Source organism: Crocodylus siamensis, chromosome 4 (assembly GCF_052110815.1).
Source record: "Crocodylus siamensis isolate JL-2025a chromosome 4, ASM5211081v1, whole genome shotgun sequence".
Classification (NCBI taxonomy): domain Eukaryota; kingdom Metazoa; phylum Chordata; order Crocodylia; family Crocodylidae; genus Crocodylus; species Crocodylus siamensis.
Genome location: NC_143398.1, coordinates 66,330,220 through 66,344,543, shown reverse-complemented (window position 1 = coordinate 66,344,543; position 14,324 = coordinate 66,330,220). Strand labels below are relative to the sequence as shown.

Here is a 14,324-nt window from a genome sequence, read left to right as displayed (position 1 = left end):
GCCTTTCCTCCCAAGGGTCCCAAAGTTACAGATTAAAATAAAAACCTGTAATAGGATGCAGACACTACTGGGTCTGTCTCTGCTTATCTAGAAAGGTTGGCCATGTGTAGATGAAACGAGGGGCCTGTGTGCACGACACTTTAAAAATGGGCTAAATGCTTTTACACTGCTTTGACGATGTCAGTGTTTTCACTCCTCAGCAGCATATTGCACATAAATTCCAGCCACTGTAGGAAATTCAGCAGCGTAATGCACCTTAAATGACTCAGGGTGCAGTAAACTGCCCCTATAGCCATGGAGCAAAGCACCAGGCTCTGATCTCCACTCTCCCCCACCCTCCAGATCCTGCCTGCCTGAGCTGTGCGAGGGCCTGGTGCTTCTCTCTGTGGCTGCGGTACCCCTCGGTACCACTCAAGCTGGGTGCCTGTGGGTGGGTGCCACCAGGGGGGCGCTGCTGCTGTGGAAGAAAGGACCAGCACCACCACGCCCAGCCTAGGGACCACTCCACCCACTGGCAGCTTGTCCTCCCCTCCCTGCCACCGGAGAGGCAGGTAAGTGTGGGGGTGTGTGCATGGCACACGGGTTTTAAGGGCCCTAAATTTAAGCACTGGGTTTGTATTTTATGAAAAGTTTTTACTCCTGAGCAGACTACTATCAATTGACACTTTTTCTATGCTCAGTCATCAGGATCAGTACATCTCTTACTAAAATGAAGTCATCTCTGCAATGAAATATAACAAATATTTTGCACAGTATTGTTATAGAAAGAATAGAACAGTAAATACAGTTATTGTATCCAAGTAAATCTGCAGCATAATTTAAAGTCAAACATTATTATGCATCAAATTTAGTTATGGGACCACCTAAACCTATTTCTCTTGTGAAAAGCCATGTGAACCTTAGCTGTATATCTTGTTCAAAAGACCTCTAGCAGCACTGTGTCCCTTTGCATCATGCCGGTATACTTATGTGGAAGGAAGAATACTATCTCTTGAATACCTAATTCCTTCCTGTAGCTGTCATTAGTTTCATAAAAGTCTTCCATCCAAAACTTGCTTCGCTCAGGAGATCTGATGTGACCACAACCTAGTAAGGATGGATAATATGACGGTTTATATTACAGGAAAGAAAACATCTACTTCATTTCTTTTGTGTCTATTTTAAGTATCAGCCTTGAGCATATATTTTCATTCACTGGTACTTTTAATAGGACATCAGCAAAGATGATCTGTTGTGAGACTGTTATCCTTTAAATTTTCTTACACATGCAAGCATTCCATCAAGAGGCCTTTCATGACAAAAAACATCATGTAATAGAAAGCTTCCTGCAGCATTTTTTATGAAGACATGACTGTGGCTCTGTAATTAGCGTTCAAGTCAAAATCTGGGAACCTGGGAGTCTGATATAAGATTGTAACTGCTGTTGTAACTTCATACCCTATAGCTCATTTAACCTTCTTTGTGCCTGCAGTGATCCTTACTAGCTGATCCTTTCAGGAATATTTGCAGTCTTCATGCCTGTGAGCCATGGCACAGCAGAGTTATATCCACATGATTTCACCTCCCCCAAGATGAACAATTTTTGCTTGGTTTTGCCTAGCAGAAGCTGTCTTGAATAACAGTCCAGTATTGCTTAAATAAAATAAAGATTTACTGGCTACTTAACAGAATGAGATGGAGCACCATACCGGAAGTCATAAACACTCGGACAAATACTGGAGGAACCATTGCTAGCCTAACACTGTTACTATTCATATTTCAGTAGAGCCTCTCGTCAGGGATTGAGACTACATTGTGTTAAGCACTATCAATAATTGCACACACGTGCAGACACACACAAGCGCACAGACACATACACATACAAGCTCCCCACAGCTCCCCCTGCAGACCCCTCCCACATCCCATATCCCCAGCATGTAGCTGAGTCTGGCAGAAGCCATGCCAGCCAGCTGTACCCACGTGGCCTGAAGTGATGTGTGGGAACACCATGTGGCACCAGCTCGGCTTGGCCATGTTCTAGGGGCTCACAGTGGGAGATGGGGTGCAGGGAGAAGGGGCTGGGAGCCGTGGGTTATCTGTGCTGGGCTAGGCTGGTGCTCCACTGTGTTCCCCCCATTCTTCCTGCACCTCCTCCACCACACCAAGTCCCTGGCACATGGCCGGGTTCGACTGGAGCCATGCTGTGTTCCCATGCACTGCTTCAGACCACATGGGCACAGCTGGAGTGGCTGGTGCAGCTCCTGCCTGACTCAGCCATGTGCTGGGGACTTGGAGTCAACCAGGAGCCACACCAGGCTCAGGTAGAATCCATGCCATCTGCACCAGTTGTGCCCATGTGTCACAGCCCTAAGCAGCACGTGGGAACACAGCATGGCACCATGTTAGTGGCATCCATGCCCCTACCAGGCCCCAGTCTGGCCTGGGAGAGCACGGATAACACATGGCTCATGGCCCTCTTCCCCCTGCACCCTGTCCTGCACCAGTGGGGAGACCCATACCTGTGCTTTGACTCTCACTGGGGGCTGGGCTGTGTGGTCCGTGAACAGCCACAGGGTTGGAGCTGCATGCAGACGGCCTGTCTGGGCAGAAGCCTGGCCAGGAGCTCAGTGCCCCCTGCCTTGGACCATACACCAGGTACTGTGGGACAGAAGAGGGGATTGGCTGGGGAGGGGATTGGCTGCCTGGCCACTGGAGGTGGAGGTGGAGCTGCTGCTGCTATAGCCAGCTATGATATAGGGAAGGGAGAAGGGTGAGAGGTGCCAAAAGCCAGGGCAGCCATGAGCCAGATACAGTTCTCCTTCAGAGGAACAGCCAGGGGCTGGACAGAATCATTTGGTGGACCAGATCTGGCCTGCAGGCCGTATTTTGCCCATCCTGATCTAAGTACATGTAACTTATAAAACCTTACAGACTCAGCAAAGAAAGGTCAACAGTCACCACAAGCATAATGGCTCCAAGGGATAACATAGTTAAGGCACACCAGTTTCAACAACCTACAGCAAAACAACAAAGCTATATGGTTAGCAGCATAATAATATGTCTTTGACACCAGCTGAATAGCTAGGTGCCCATTTAAGCTATGAGAACAGAAAGCAGCCTTTAGCACAAGTTTGGGCCTTTGGCTCTAACCCAAACCCCTGGAACTGTAGCAAGATGCTTTAACCACTCTGCTGCTGCATCCTGCCCACTTGGACTGATAACATCACAGATGTGTTCTGGCTTTGCTGATGCCTGTCTAGGAGAATATCAGTGTCAAGTTTCTAAAGAGAAGATGCTCAAGAATGTGAGCGAATAGGCAATCCCACTCTTTCCCATTAACTGTGGAGATGTCTGTCTTTACACAAAGCAGTTATTTCACTGCTATGCTGTCTGCACATTAACAATGAGTCTAAGAATCTGCCTATAATGCTATTAGCTTATGCTAAACAACGTCTCCTCCTCATACTAATATGGCCATTCAAATAGATTACATTGTCTGGAAATATTTGCTAGCCCCCAAGCTTGACATACATGCCCTTTAGCTACTAATTGTAAAGTTAACAAGTCTAAACAATATTTTGAAATATATCTTGATTAGTATGATAACTATGTATTAGCTGACAGCCACCATGGATTACCTATATTCCCATTAACCACAGTTAAGGAAAAGTTGTATTTATATACCTTTTTACATTTATATTTCTTTTCACATTTGGAAAAAATTAAAATCTAAGTTACATAATTATTATAATTGTACTGGATGATGTTTCTATCTAGGACAATATTTCTCAGATGTATTGGGCAACTTCTCCAACTTGCCAAGATTCATTGTGGGTTACAGAACATGCAGTTGGACCAAGAAGCAGTTTTGCAATTTGCTTACTACAGAGGTTTATAATGAAGGCATTGATCCAAGGTTGATTGAAGCCATTGGGAGTCATTGACTTCAACAAGCTCTGTAAAGACCTGTAAGAGGAAGATCTGGTAACAAGAGACTGGTGTAGTAATACTCATATTTGTGGCTGGACTAACTGTGCCCATGCTTTTGTGCTTTTAAACACAGGATGGGCAAAATATAGCCCATGGACTGGATCTGGCCCACCAAGGGATTTTATCTGGCCCATGGTGGGTCCCTCAGCCCCATGTGGCCCAGAAACAGAGGTTAGCCCAGGCCATGATGCAAGTGGCTGGTCCCATTGCTCCCAGCAGGGCTGAGGTGGCATGGTGGTGGGATTCCACTTCCCAGCAACCCCAGCAGTGGCTCCTTCTGACTGCCACTGCCAGTGTCGCTGCCACTACCTCCAGACCTGGCCCCACTGCCCGGGCACGCCAGCCCCTGTGTCTCACACTCACTGCTAGGGGTGCTGGATGGAGCAAGCAGGCAGGGTCTCCATGAAGACCAGCCTGGGACTCATGCAGGCAGGACATGCTCAGTCAGGCAGATGGTGGGCAGGGAATGGCATCTGGGAGCAGGATGGGTATGCAGGGCCAGAGCTAGGACTGGGGCTGGGATTGTGGGTCAGTGACAGGGCAGACCCGTAATCTGCTCCAAGCATATCCCAGCAATGGGCTCTGGTTCCAGAGGCAGGCTACAGCCCTATCCCATCTGCCTGGCTGAGCACACCCTCACTGGGTCCCGGGCCAGTTTCCATGGAGAACTCGGGATTACTGGGAAGTGACAGCACGGGGCCAGGCCCCCGGACAGAGCCATTTAGGGAGTTTGGAGAGGTGTTGCAGGTGAGGGTGCTGACCCAGTGTGACGGAGTGGAACGGGGCTGACCTGGGCCACAACAGCTCACCCAAACTCCCTAAATGGCCCTCTGGCCCAAGTAATTGCCCATCCCTTTTCTTAATATAATCTGCAAAATGCTGCAAATCTGGGAGAAGTCTTCTGATGGGTGTAGCACCTTCAGAACCAAAAGCACTACATTCATGTGTTTTCTTCCTTGCTAATTTCAATGTTTCAAAAAATTAAAATATTTAATAATAAAGTCTTTCTTACATCTAACAATGTGTGACAGCAGTAGGTATATAAGGGAATTGATCTTTATTTTTTGGCTTCATTCACCTGGCATGGATTGTGGTTTCAAAATATGATACTCATATTACACGATGGGTGAATATCCATTGACTTCATTGTCACAACAGTCACCCATCATGATGAATAACTTGTCTTCTCATTTTTATTTAAAATGGTATATAGAACACTAATTTTCAGTCTCTATCACATTTTTAATTATTTACGATCTGCAAATGAAAACAACCATAATGGAAATATGATTTCATTTAAATTCATATTTAGAAGATTTGTGTATATTTGGGGAGCTTCTACAGCTGCTGGCAAGGTAAGCAAGTATATTCAAATAGCACCTTGGGAACTTCAGTAGAGAGTAATTGCAAATGTACAGGACCTAAAGAGGCATCATGCCTTTTGGGTGAGCATAATTAATGTTCCACATTATCTGCATGTATAGCTGACAACCCAAAGTAGAAAGCAAAAGATCATAAGCTATACTGCAGAAACAAAACCTGATGGATTCAACAGCGGTTTAAAGCACTGGATCATTATAGTAAGCAACAGTATGTCATAATTTTTTTAACTTATGGCTGTGTACACAGAGTTGTGTTATTTTAAAATATCAAAACCCTTACAAACAGGTAAGCAGGTTTTCATAAATAATAGAAACATAATGAGGTCACTACCTATCTTGCACACCATGTTCAAATCGATTTCTTAGTGTAACTGTCATCTCTATAAAATTTCCCATCAGCATAATGTGTCATTTCAAAGCTAACATTCTTTATAATTGGATTCTCCTCCATTGGCAAAAATGTGTGCTTTTTTAAATGTCATCAAAGTCAGCAAATGGAAAGCAGAATAGTAAGTTACTTGAGAATATTTTTCTTTGCAAATGTTCATAATGGTAATATTTGGTTTGTGGCTGTTAAATTCAGGATAGATAATTATATTCCGTTACAGGCAAGTACCTGGAATGTTATAAAGAGAACATTTTTTTTCTTTTTCAGTATCAACAAGTGTATGAAAATCTGTCTATTGGGGTCATGCTTCTAAATTGATGATTTTTTTAACCTTGCCCAGTTTTGATTTTTGTATAAAATTGTAATTACTATCCCTTTAAGCAGTAGAAGTTCTGCTGAAATATTATATTGGTATTGGTAGTATACTTAGCTCCTCAAGGACAATTACCTTTGCGCTGCTGTTTAGAGAAACCTCCTGGCTGATTGTGAGCAACATTTATGGCTACATTTTTAGAGGCCTGAATCTAATTCCAATTTTTAATACAGAAGAATTATAGATTCAGGCAACTCTCCCCTCTTTGCAGTTTATTCAATTCAAGCACAGTGCTAGATGGCCAATATACTCAGTATTTTTAAGATGATATAAAAAGCACTTTATAAAGGAACAATATGTTATTATATCCACTATCATGGAATGCCTACCACTGAACAAAAACAGAACCATCTTCTTTGTGAATGTTTATTACTGATTATCTAAAATCACCATAACTGTACACAGTGTATAGTAAGTTTACGGTATAAACTGAATGTTACAAATGACACATGATAAGTTACAGTGCTAGACAGGTAAATAAGTGTTGAAAGAAACAGGAAAAGCACATTTAAGGAATGACTTGAAGGAAAATTGAAAGGCTAGAATACAGAACGTGGCATGGGAATATGAAAGAGAGAAGTCAAATTTGCCTTGGCTGCTTTGCCAGGAAAGTAGTGTTCCATTATCAGAAATTCCCATAGGCAAAAAAAAATCGTTTCTGAGGTTTATCTGGATTTTCCAGAGCTTTAAAGTTCAGAGCCTACCACAAAGGTTCTTACTTGTGCACATGTAGTTTCAGCCCTTTTGAGCTTTTCTATAGTGCTCAAAGGGTTGTAAGCCTATGCTTATTGACCAGAGGTTCAAACAAGCTGCAGCAGATTATAGGTCAACTGAGTAGCAGTGGTGCAGCAAGGCACAGATACTCATCACAGAAAGACAGATTCTGCAATCCTGCATCCTGCTGTGTTACCCCTATTCTGCGAACACATTCAGTGAAATCCATGCAATTAGGATTAGTTAAAAGTAGGAAGGGGGAACTTGCTATGCCAATCACAAAACCTAAAAGCACCCTATCGGCACTGATTGATTGAAAACAACTGCTGAACTGAATTTCTTTTCTCCAACGCTGGTAAAAAGAATAAAAAATACAATCATAAGCCTAACGAGTTATGCAGTCCTGTGATTTTAGGAGCTGATTGTTACATGCTCTCTAAGTCTTTGAGTTAAACAGCAGATCTAGAACAAGATGCTCTAGCTGAATACTAATGGTTTATGTTAGATTACATAAACTATTGCCCTAAAAGTATGAATACATTTCTAGGTTCTAAATAATAGTTTTTGGTCCAGTTTCAAAAAAATGGGTATTCTGTACTTCTGAGCCTGACCATGAATCAGAATGCCAGCTCAGAAAGTATTTAAGTACATTCTTAAATCCATCTTTATCCAGGAGAACATTTGAACATGTGCTTAAGTCCCATTAGTGTGGCCTGATGAGAGAGGCCAAATCAGAGCCTATGGGAATGAACCTGATGTAGTAGGGTGCAATATCAAATCAAAAGAGAAAAGTTAAGTGCTGTGTAACATGGAGATTAATTTGGAAGAAAGCGGGGGGAAGTGTGTAGCTCACTGGGCAAAAATTACAAATGTAGCAGAGATAACTTTATTTCCTTTCTTTCACCCTTTGTCTGCCTTTTCTGTTCCAGTTTGGAGTTGTTTTGGCAGGTATTCTCATTTATTATTTATATATACAGCACCTAGCACAATACCCCCAGTCTCAGCTGGAATTTCTAAATATCATTATCATAGAGATAACAATAAACATAATTATTATAACAATTATGGCATGAATCAGAAAGTTCCTATTGTGCTATAATAAAGCCATTTCATAACAAGAATTGTGTACATTCAGAATGAGAGTAAGAGTCCATAAACAAAGGCCTATAGGGTTGTTAACAGAGTTTGTTTAATAAAAGCTTGGGTAAAAGAAATAAATTATGTATTTCTTTATGGGAGTTCACATTATATTCTGTCATGGAAATTGCCTACTCATTTGGTTTCCCAGCATTTGTCCTTGCTTAATGCTCTGTTCTTAACGTCCTGTGTCCTGATGATTGAGTTTGAATAGATAAGGCTTATTTTAAAGTCTGTCAGCAATGCCTTTGCATCAGCTAAAGGGACTGCTAACTGAGACTCTTCCTTTCTTCTAGTGATGCATGTTCAGATTGACATAGACACCCTGGGCACATCCAACTTAGAGGCTGTGACATCTAAAATTTAGGCAGCTGGACACATCAGTCAATGGGGAGAGTGAGGCACCTATGAAAAACCCTCATGTTGATTGGGAACTGTAGAGCTAAACAGTAGAAGTGCTGAACATTGAGTACATCTGATCTCCACCCCCTCTTTGGTGCTTAGTCATCTGACTCGGTGTCACATATTATGCACCTCTGTTCACTTGGGATCTAGAGGCTTGTGTCCTTTCCTTAGGGTAAACACCTACTTGGGTAGGGACGGTATTCACCTTCTGTACAAGAGCCTTGTGGTTGGGGCACTTGTCTAGGAAGTGGGAGAGCTGGGTTCTACGACTACTCAATGAATACTCTACAGACTACTGTACTATAGACTACAGACTGAATCCCCCTGGTTCTCCCTTGCCTTTAAAGCTATAGCCTGCTTGTCTTGCCTCCTGTTCCTGCTTATCTGATTCATTTGGACTGATCTTAGGCTTTTGAACTCCACCTTGCATCCTGGTCCCTCTCTCTGGCTTTTGAGTTTGGGACTGTTATCCTGACACCCTGGCAACCTTGGGCTCTAGTTCTAACTAATGGACTGGATTACCCACAACATGGTCCTAATAGTCTCAGCCTCAGGACTGAAAACAACTCTCAACTGTGCCCTAATCACCAAGGTAAAGGAAGGCAAGGATACTATTTTCTCCTTTCTTCCCCTGCTGCTGAAACTAGGCCACTTTACAGCAAAGACTGAAAGACTGATGAGGCTGGGGAAACACAGCATAACATGGAGCTGGACTCTGCAGCCTAGTGATTAGGGACTAAGCTGGGACAGCTTCTATCTCCTGCTTTCGGGTTTATTTATTGTTTTTCTCTAGTGTACATTGTACATTGTAAAATGCATAAATAGTCCAGGGACCAGAACCTAGTTTTCCTCCCCACTAGCTGAATGGCCTAACAACTGGGTTACAGATACATGCCCCCTCCTGCTTCCTGTCTTCTAGATCAGTGATTCTCAGTCTTCTTAGCCTCAAGGCACCCCTTCATAATTATTCAGAATTAAGAACCACTGAGCTAGAATCTAGCTCATGTCATGTGAGGGTGATAGGGAACAGGCCCTCACCCTACTGTGCCCTACTTTTTCCACCATCTGCCCTCTCTCAGCTTCTTGTCTATACCTGATGGAGCAAATGGTGTTCCTCTGATGGCTTGAATGCAAGTGACTGAAGACACATGTACCCATTGCCCCCCAACTAGCCCTGGGAGCATGGGAGGGATGGGGGAGGGGGTCAAGCTGGATTGAAAAGTGCAGCCCCATGGACTGATGACTTCCCATCCACTCACATGTACACATACAACACAGCCCACTGCTGGCAGCACAGAGACCTATCTGGGAGCTGTGTGGGTGGGGAGCAGCCACAGGCACTGCTTGTCTGTAGGATGCTGGGGCTCCCAATACTAGGAGAGAGGAGAATTGATTGTCTTCCTCCTGGCAAAGAGGCTATGCATCACAGCACCCTTGCTAAGATCCCCTGTCACCATGGTTGAGAATCATCATTCTAGATTCATAAATCCGACAGACTTGACTATAATAGTGGTTGAACTATGTCCTATCAGCTGAAGTAGGAGAAGGAGAGGGGCAACCTAGCCTTTAGTACTGTGCTTACGACATTTTTCTGAGAGATGGGAAAGATGTAGATTTGAACTCCCCAGAGGCTGACATGGGCCCAGAACCCTGGAGAAAACATACTGTTTATACTATTTGTTAGTACAGGGACATAGTTGGAGCCTTTTAGGGGTGGTTTTTAAAAGCATTTTCAAATGAAACTGAAGATTCTGTTCACATAAGAGTATGATGGTTCAGCTCAGATCAAAGGTGAAAAACACCTAGTACACATTTGGTTAAATGATTTTGTGTAAATTTTTAGTGCCTATGAAAGTTTTTCCATTTAAAATCCTGGTCACAAAAACTCTCTGTTAACCTTGAACAGAGTAGTTGGCCATGTTAGTCTGAAGTCAGGCAGAAAGTAGGGCAGGGTGGCACCTTAGGCTAAGAACAGGCATTCAAGAAGCCCACGGCAGAAGTGCTTTAACTTTTGAGCTTTACTCTAAGCACCCAAGAGTCAGCCAGGAGGAAACAGAACAGATGTTAGCCCTTGTGGGGAAGAGGGCTTGGATCCTGTCTGCACAGCCTGAGAGCAGCAGGTAGGGGGGGAGCTCTCACACACCTCCCAGCATGCCCTGCAGGCTCCCTGGGCTGCCTAAGACTCCCAAGTGGAGCTGAACAGCCAAGCCACCCCTGATTGATTGGTTGGTAGGGACATCATGGCTGCCCATCTGGATGCTGCTCCCCGTACACACCCACACAGAACCCAGGTGTCTGAGGCATGACTGGGCCACTGATTTTCACGCAACTGATGTGGACGATGCCTCCCTTGCACAACTCCCCATTCCCCAGGGTGATGGAGAACAGGCACTACGCTCTTGTGGTCTCCAATTCTGTCATCAGACACATCATTGTCTCACAATCCTTGTTGAGGACATGGCCTACCCCAGGGGTGGGCAATTATTTCGGGCGGAGGGCCGCTTACCCAGTTTTGGCAGGCTGTCAAGGGCCACATGGGTAGCCCCACCCCTTGACAGGTGCCCCGCCCCCTGGTCACCATCTTGGGACCAATGTCGCAATGTCTTGGGACCAATGTCCCAGGGCCAGCACTGGTGGGGCCCAAAGCGGGCCACAGGTTGGCAGGGGTCTGTGAAGCTGGGCTGGGCTGCACCAGCAGGGAGAGGGGGAAGCTGGCCCAGCTCCATAGAGCCCCTGCTGGCTGGGACCCCCTGATCCTGCCACCCTGCTCTGGGCCCTGCTGGCACTGACCCCAAGACACTGGTGTGGGCCCCGTGCTCCTGCTGGCTCCCATACTTGCTCATTCCCAGTGTCCCCCAGCCCCACAGTACAGGCAGGGGGCAGTGCACAACCCCGACACCCTGCTCCCTGGCAGGGAAAGAGCTGGTGCTGAGCATGGTGAAAAAGGGGCCCCTTGCCCACCCCATGGCCGGCACTGTCTGCTGCAGGCACTCACAGCCCACACGGGACTGTCTGGAGCAGGCACAGGCAGCCCCACATGGGCTGCGAGTGGCTGCAGCATGGGGCGCTGGCCACAGGTCGAGTGAGGGCCTACTTTTCCCCGCTCTCAGCACCCTCTTATAGCCTGGGCCCCATGCCATCTTGGGGCTCGCTCATTGGGGCTGTGCATGGTGACAGCAGCTGCAGCCCCCCTCTTGCAGTGCCAGGCAGTGTTTGCTGCTGCTGCCCACCTGGAGCTCACACGGTCGGCAGCCCACAGGCAACAGCTTGCAAACACCGCCCGGTGCGGCAAGCAGGGTGGGGGCTGCAGCTGCTGTTACCATGTGCAGCCCCAACGGGTGAGCCTGGAGCCGGTGCAGGGCCCAGGCTGGCTGCGGGGCCAGATTACAAAGTGGTGCTGAGCGTAGGGGTGGGAAAGTGGCCCCTCCCTGCCCCATGGCTGGCGCCCCTTGTTGCAGCCACTTGCAGCCCATGTGGGGCTGCTTGTGCCTGCTCCAGACAGCCCCGCGTGGGCTGCAAACAGCTGCAGTGTGGGGCACTGGCCATGGGGTGGGCAAGGGGCCACTTTCCTCCGCACCGGGAAGGAGCCTGGGGAAAAGCTGGGTGCGGCAGGGGAAAAGTGGCCCCTTGCCTGCCCTGTGGCCAGCGCTCCCTGCTGCAGCCAGTCGCAGCCTGCGCAGTGCTGTCCAGAGCAGGCACAGACAGCCCCAGGTGGGCTGCAAATGGCTGCAGCACAGGGCGCTGGCCACAGGGTAGGCAAGGGGCTGCTTTTCCCCCACGCGCTCAGCTTTTCCCTGGGCCACTTTTCCCTGGGCTCCTTCCCTGCCCGGGGTCCTCCCCTGCCTTCCCCCCCTTACCTGGAGTTCCAGCATGGAGCAGCCACGTGGTCCCAGGCCAGAAGCCGGGGCTGGGACTTCAACCTGGGGGGGTGGGGCCAGGCAGGCCCTGCTGTTGTGGAGCTCGCTGGGCTTCCCCTGGGTTCTACTGCCCTTGGTTCCTGTCATTTTTGTGAGTGAGTCCCCTGCCACTGTTTCACTATGTGGAGCCAGAAGCTGCATACTTGATCACAACTCAGCATTGACCATGCTGTGAAGGGCCTGCATTCTGCTTCCCAGATGGGAAAACCCAGACATCTGGTTTCCATATCCCTGCAGTGGGATCTGGGAGGGCTGGGATGACTACTACTCATTCATAGCTGTTCTTCCAAACAGTGCCCAAAGGATCACCAGTCAAAATGCACAGGTTCACTTGTTGGCACCTGTGAGGGTCAAAAAAAGCTTTAGGTGTATATCCAGGTCTGCTGGGCTTAGGGCTTGTATCAGGTGGATCCAGATAAACATGCTGGCCTCTCTCAGGAAAGCAATGCAATCTTGAGGGATGGGGTGGTCTGTTGACAATTACCCAGATTTATGGCCCCACTTAATGTAACATGAACTGATAAGCCCCAACAACAGTAGGGGAGACCAAGCCTCAGCTTTATTCCAGACCAGTGATACAGGGTTGAAAGGGTGGTGTTTGAGAGGCATAAGGTCAATGGGGAGCATCAGTAAATCAGTATCATCAGTCTTCTCCTGCTGACAGATTTCTGGGCCCATGGAGAGCCTGGCAGGCCAGGTACTGTGGCCCTGTTTGTTATGTTAAATTTAGATAAGGAATGGGGTTAATGAAATTAAATGATCATTCATTTTGGCCTGAAATCTATTTCTATAGCATTTTATACCAACACCAAAAGAGTCCTGCACTGGGCACAACTTTGACAGAGAAGTGTGGGTCAAGCTGAACAGATTGCAATCTGGATTCAGATGTTTCAAAACAACCCAGTTTTGAACATCTTTGACATGGTGTCCACAATCAGTGCAGCACTTAACTGAAAGCTGCAATCTTTACAAATGCCCAGATGGGGCAGGTGGAATCTACACTCTAAGCAATAATATCAGACAGTGGTTCATAGCTGGCTGGGGGGAATAAGGGGTGCAAGGCTGGAAACTGGGCCTTTGCTGACTCTTGTCAGTGATAGCCCAGGGGCAGGGCTGGGCTGGCACTAGGGCATAAGAGTTGAGCACTGGGCTAAATCACTGCTCCATGAGGAAGGGGGAGGGCGGTGCCACAATGCTCCATGGGATGTTGGTGGAATGTGATGTAATGTGAGTCACAATAGGATGTGATACAGATGTTCGTTCTGGCGCTCTAACCTACAGCACTGATACCACGACCATCCAAGGTTATCCTAGAGTGGAATCTGCCATTTTTTATAGTGCTCTATGGGCCCTGACCATCTGTTTGGTTACAGCTGTAGAGCACTTTCTGTGCACCTAAGTAGACAATAAATATAACTTCTGTACCTGGCCCCAGAGACTAACTGTTTCAGAGGCATGAGCTTTCATGGGCAACACTCTGCTTCATCAGTAGCACAGTAGGAGCTGTTTACCATAGAGCAGGCACAGCAAGCTACAATGCTGAAAGCTTCCTTATGCCTCCTTGCCCATTTACTTGAAGACTAACCTGAAAGGGAAGGAGAATAATGCTTGGTACCCTGCTGAAATTCTTGATTTCTCCATTAAGACAGTCAACAATGTTTGAAGTCAGCATGAAATGTGTGATGAGATTGTCGAGGCCACTGACTTTATTTCATATGGTCACTGAATAACCTTTGGATCTTAGTAAACTTACTTACTAATAACCAAGGTGAAGTGATAAAGTTAAGTGTCCACGATGTATTAACAGTGCTCTGAGCCATTCATCTCCCCTCTGAAGCTACAATACAAAGAAAAAGAAAGATCCCAAACTAACATTTTGGCAATTCATCTTTCCTATTTAGTCATTACACATTTGAAAATACTTATCTACAGAATTCTCTTTACTTTTTCTAAGCTCATGAACACTGCCATCTTTATACAAAAGCTGATTTCAGTTGTACTGCAGTTGAAACCTTCTTTTTGGAGAGAATTATTCATTT

At 46.3% G+C, this 14,324-nt stretch overlaps 1 long non-coding RNA gene across 1 annotated transcript in view; it reads left to right on the top strand.

Annotated features, from left to right (window-relative positions):
- The first annotated feature begins 205 nt into the window (after nucleotides 1-205).
- The window catches only part of LOC149865809 (uncharacterized), a 37,876-nt gene continuing 23,757 nt past the window's right edge, over nucleotides 206-14,324 (top strand). Inside the window, exon 1 of the long non-coding RNA XR_016441785.1 lies at nucleotides 206-551. This is a non-coding gene — a long non-coding RNA (uncharacterized LOC149865809). The remainder of the gene's footprint in view (nucleotides 552-14,324) is intronic.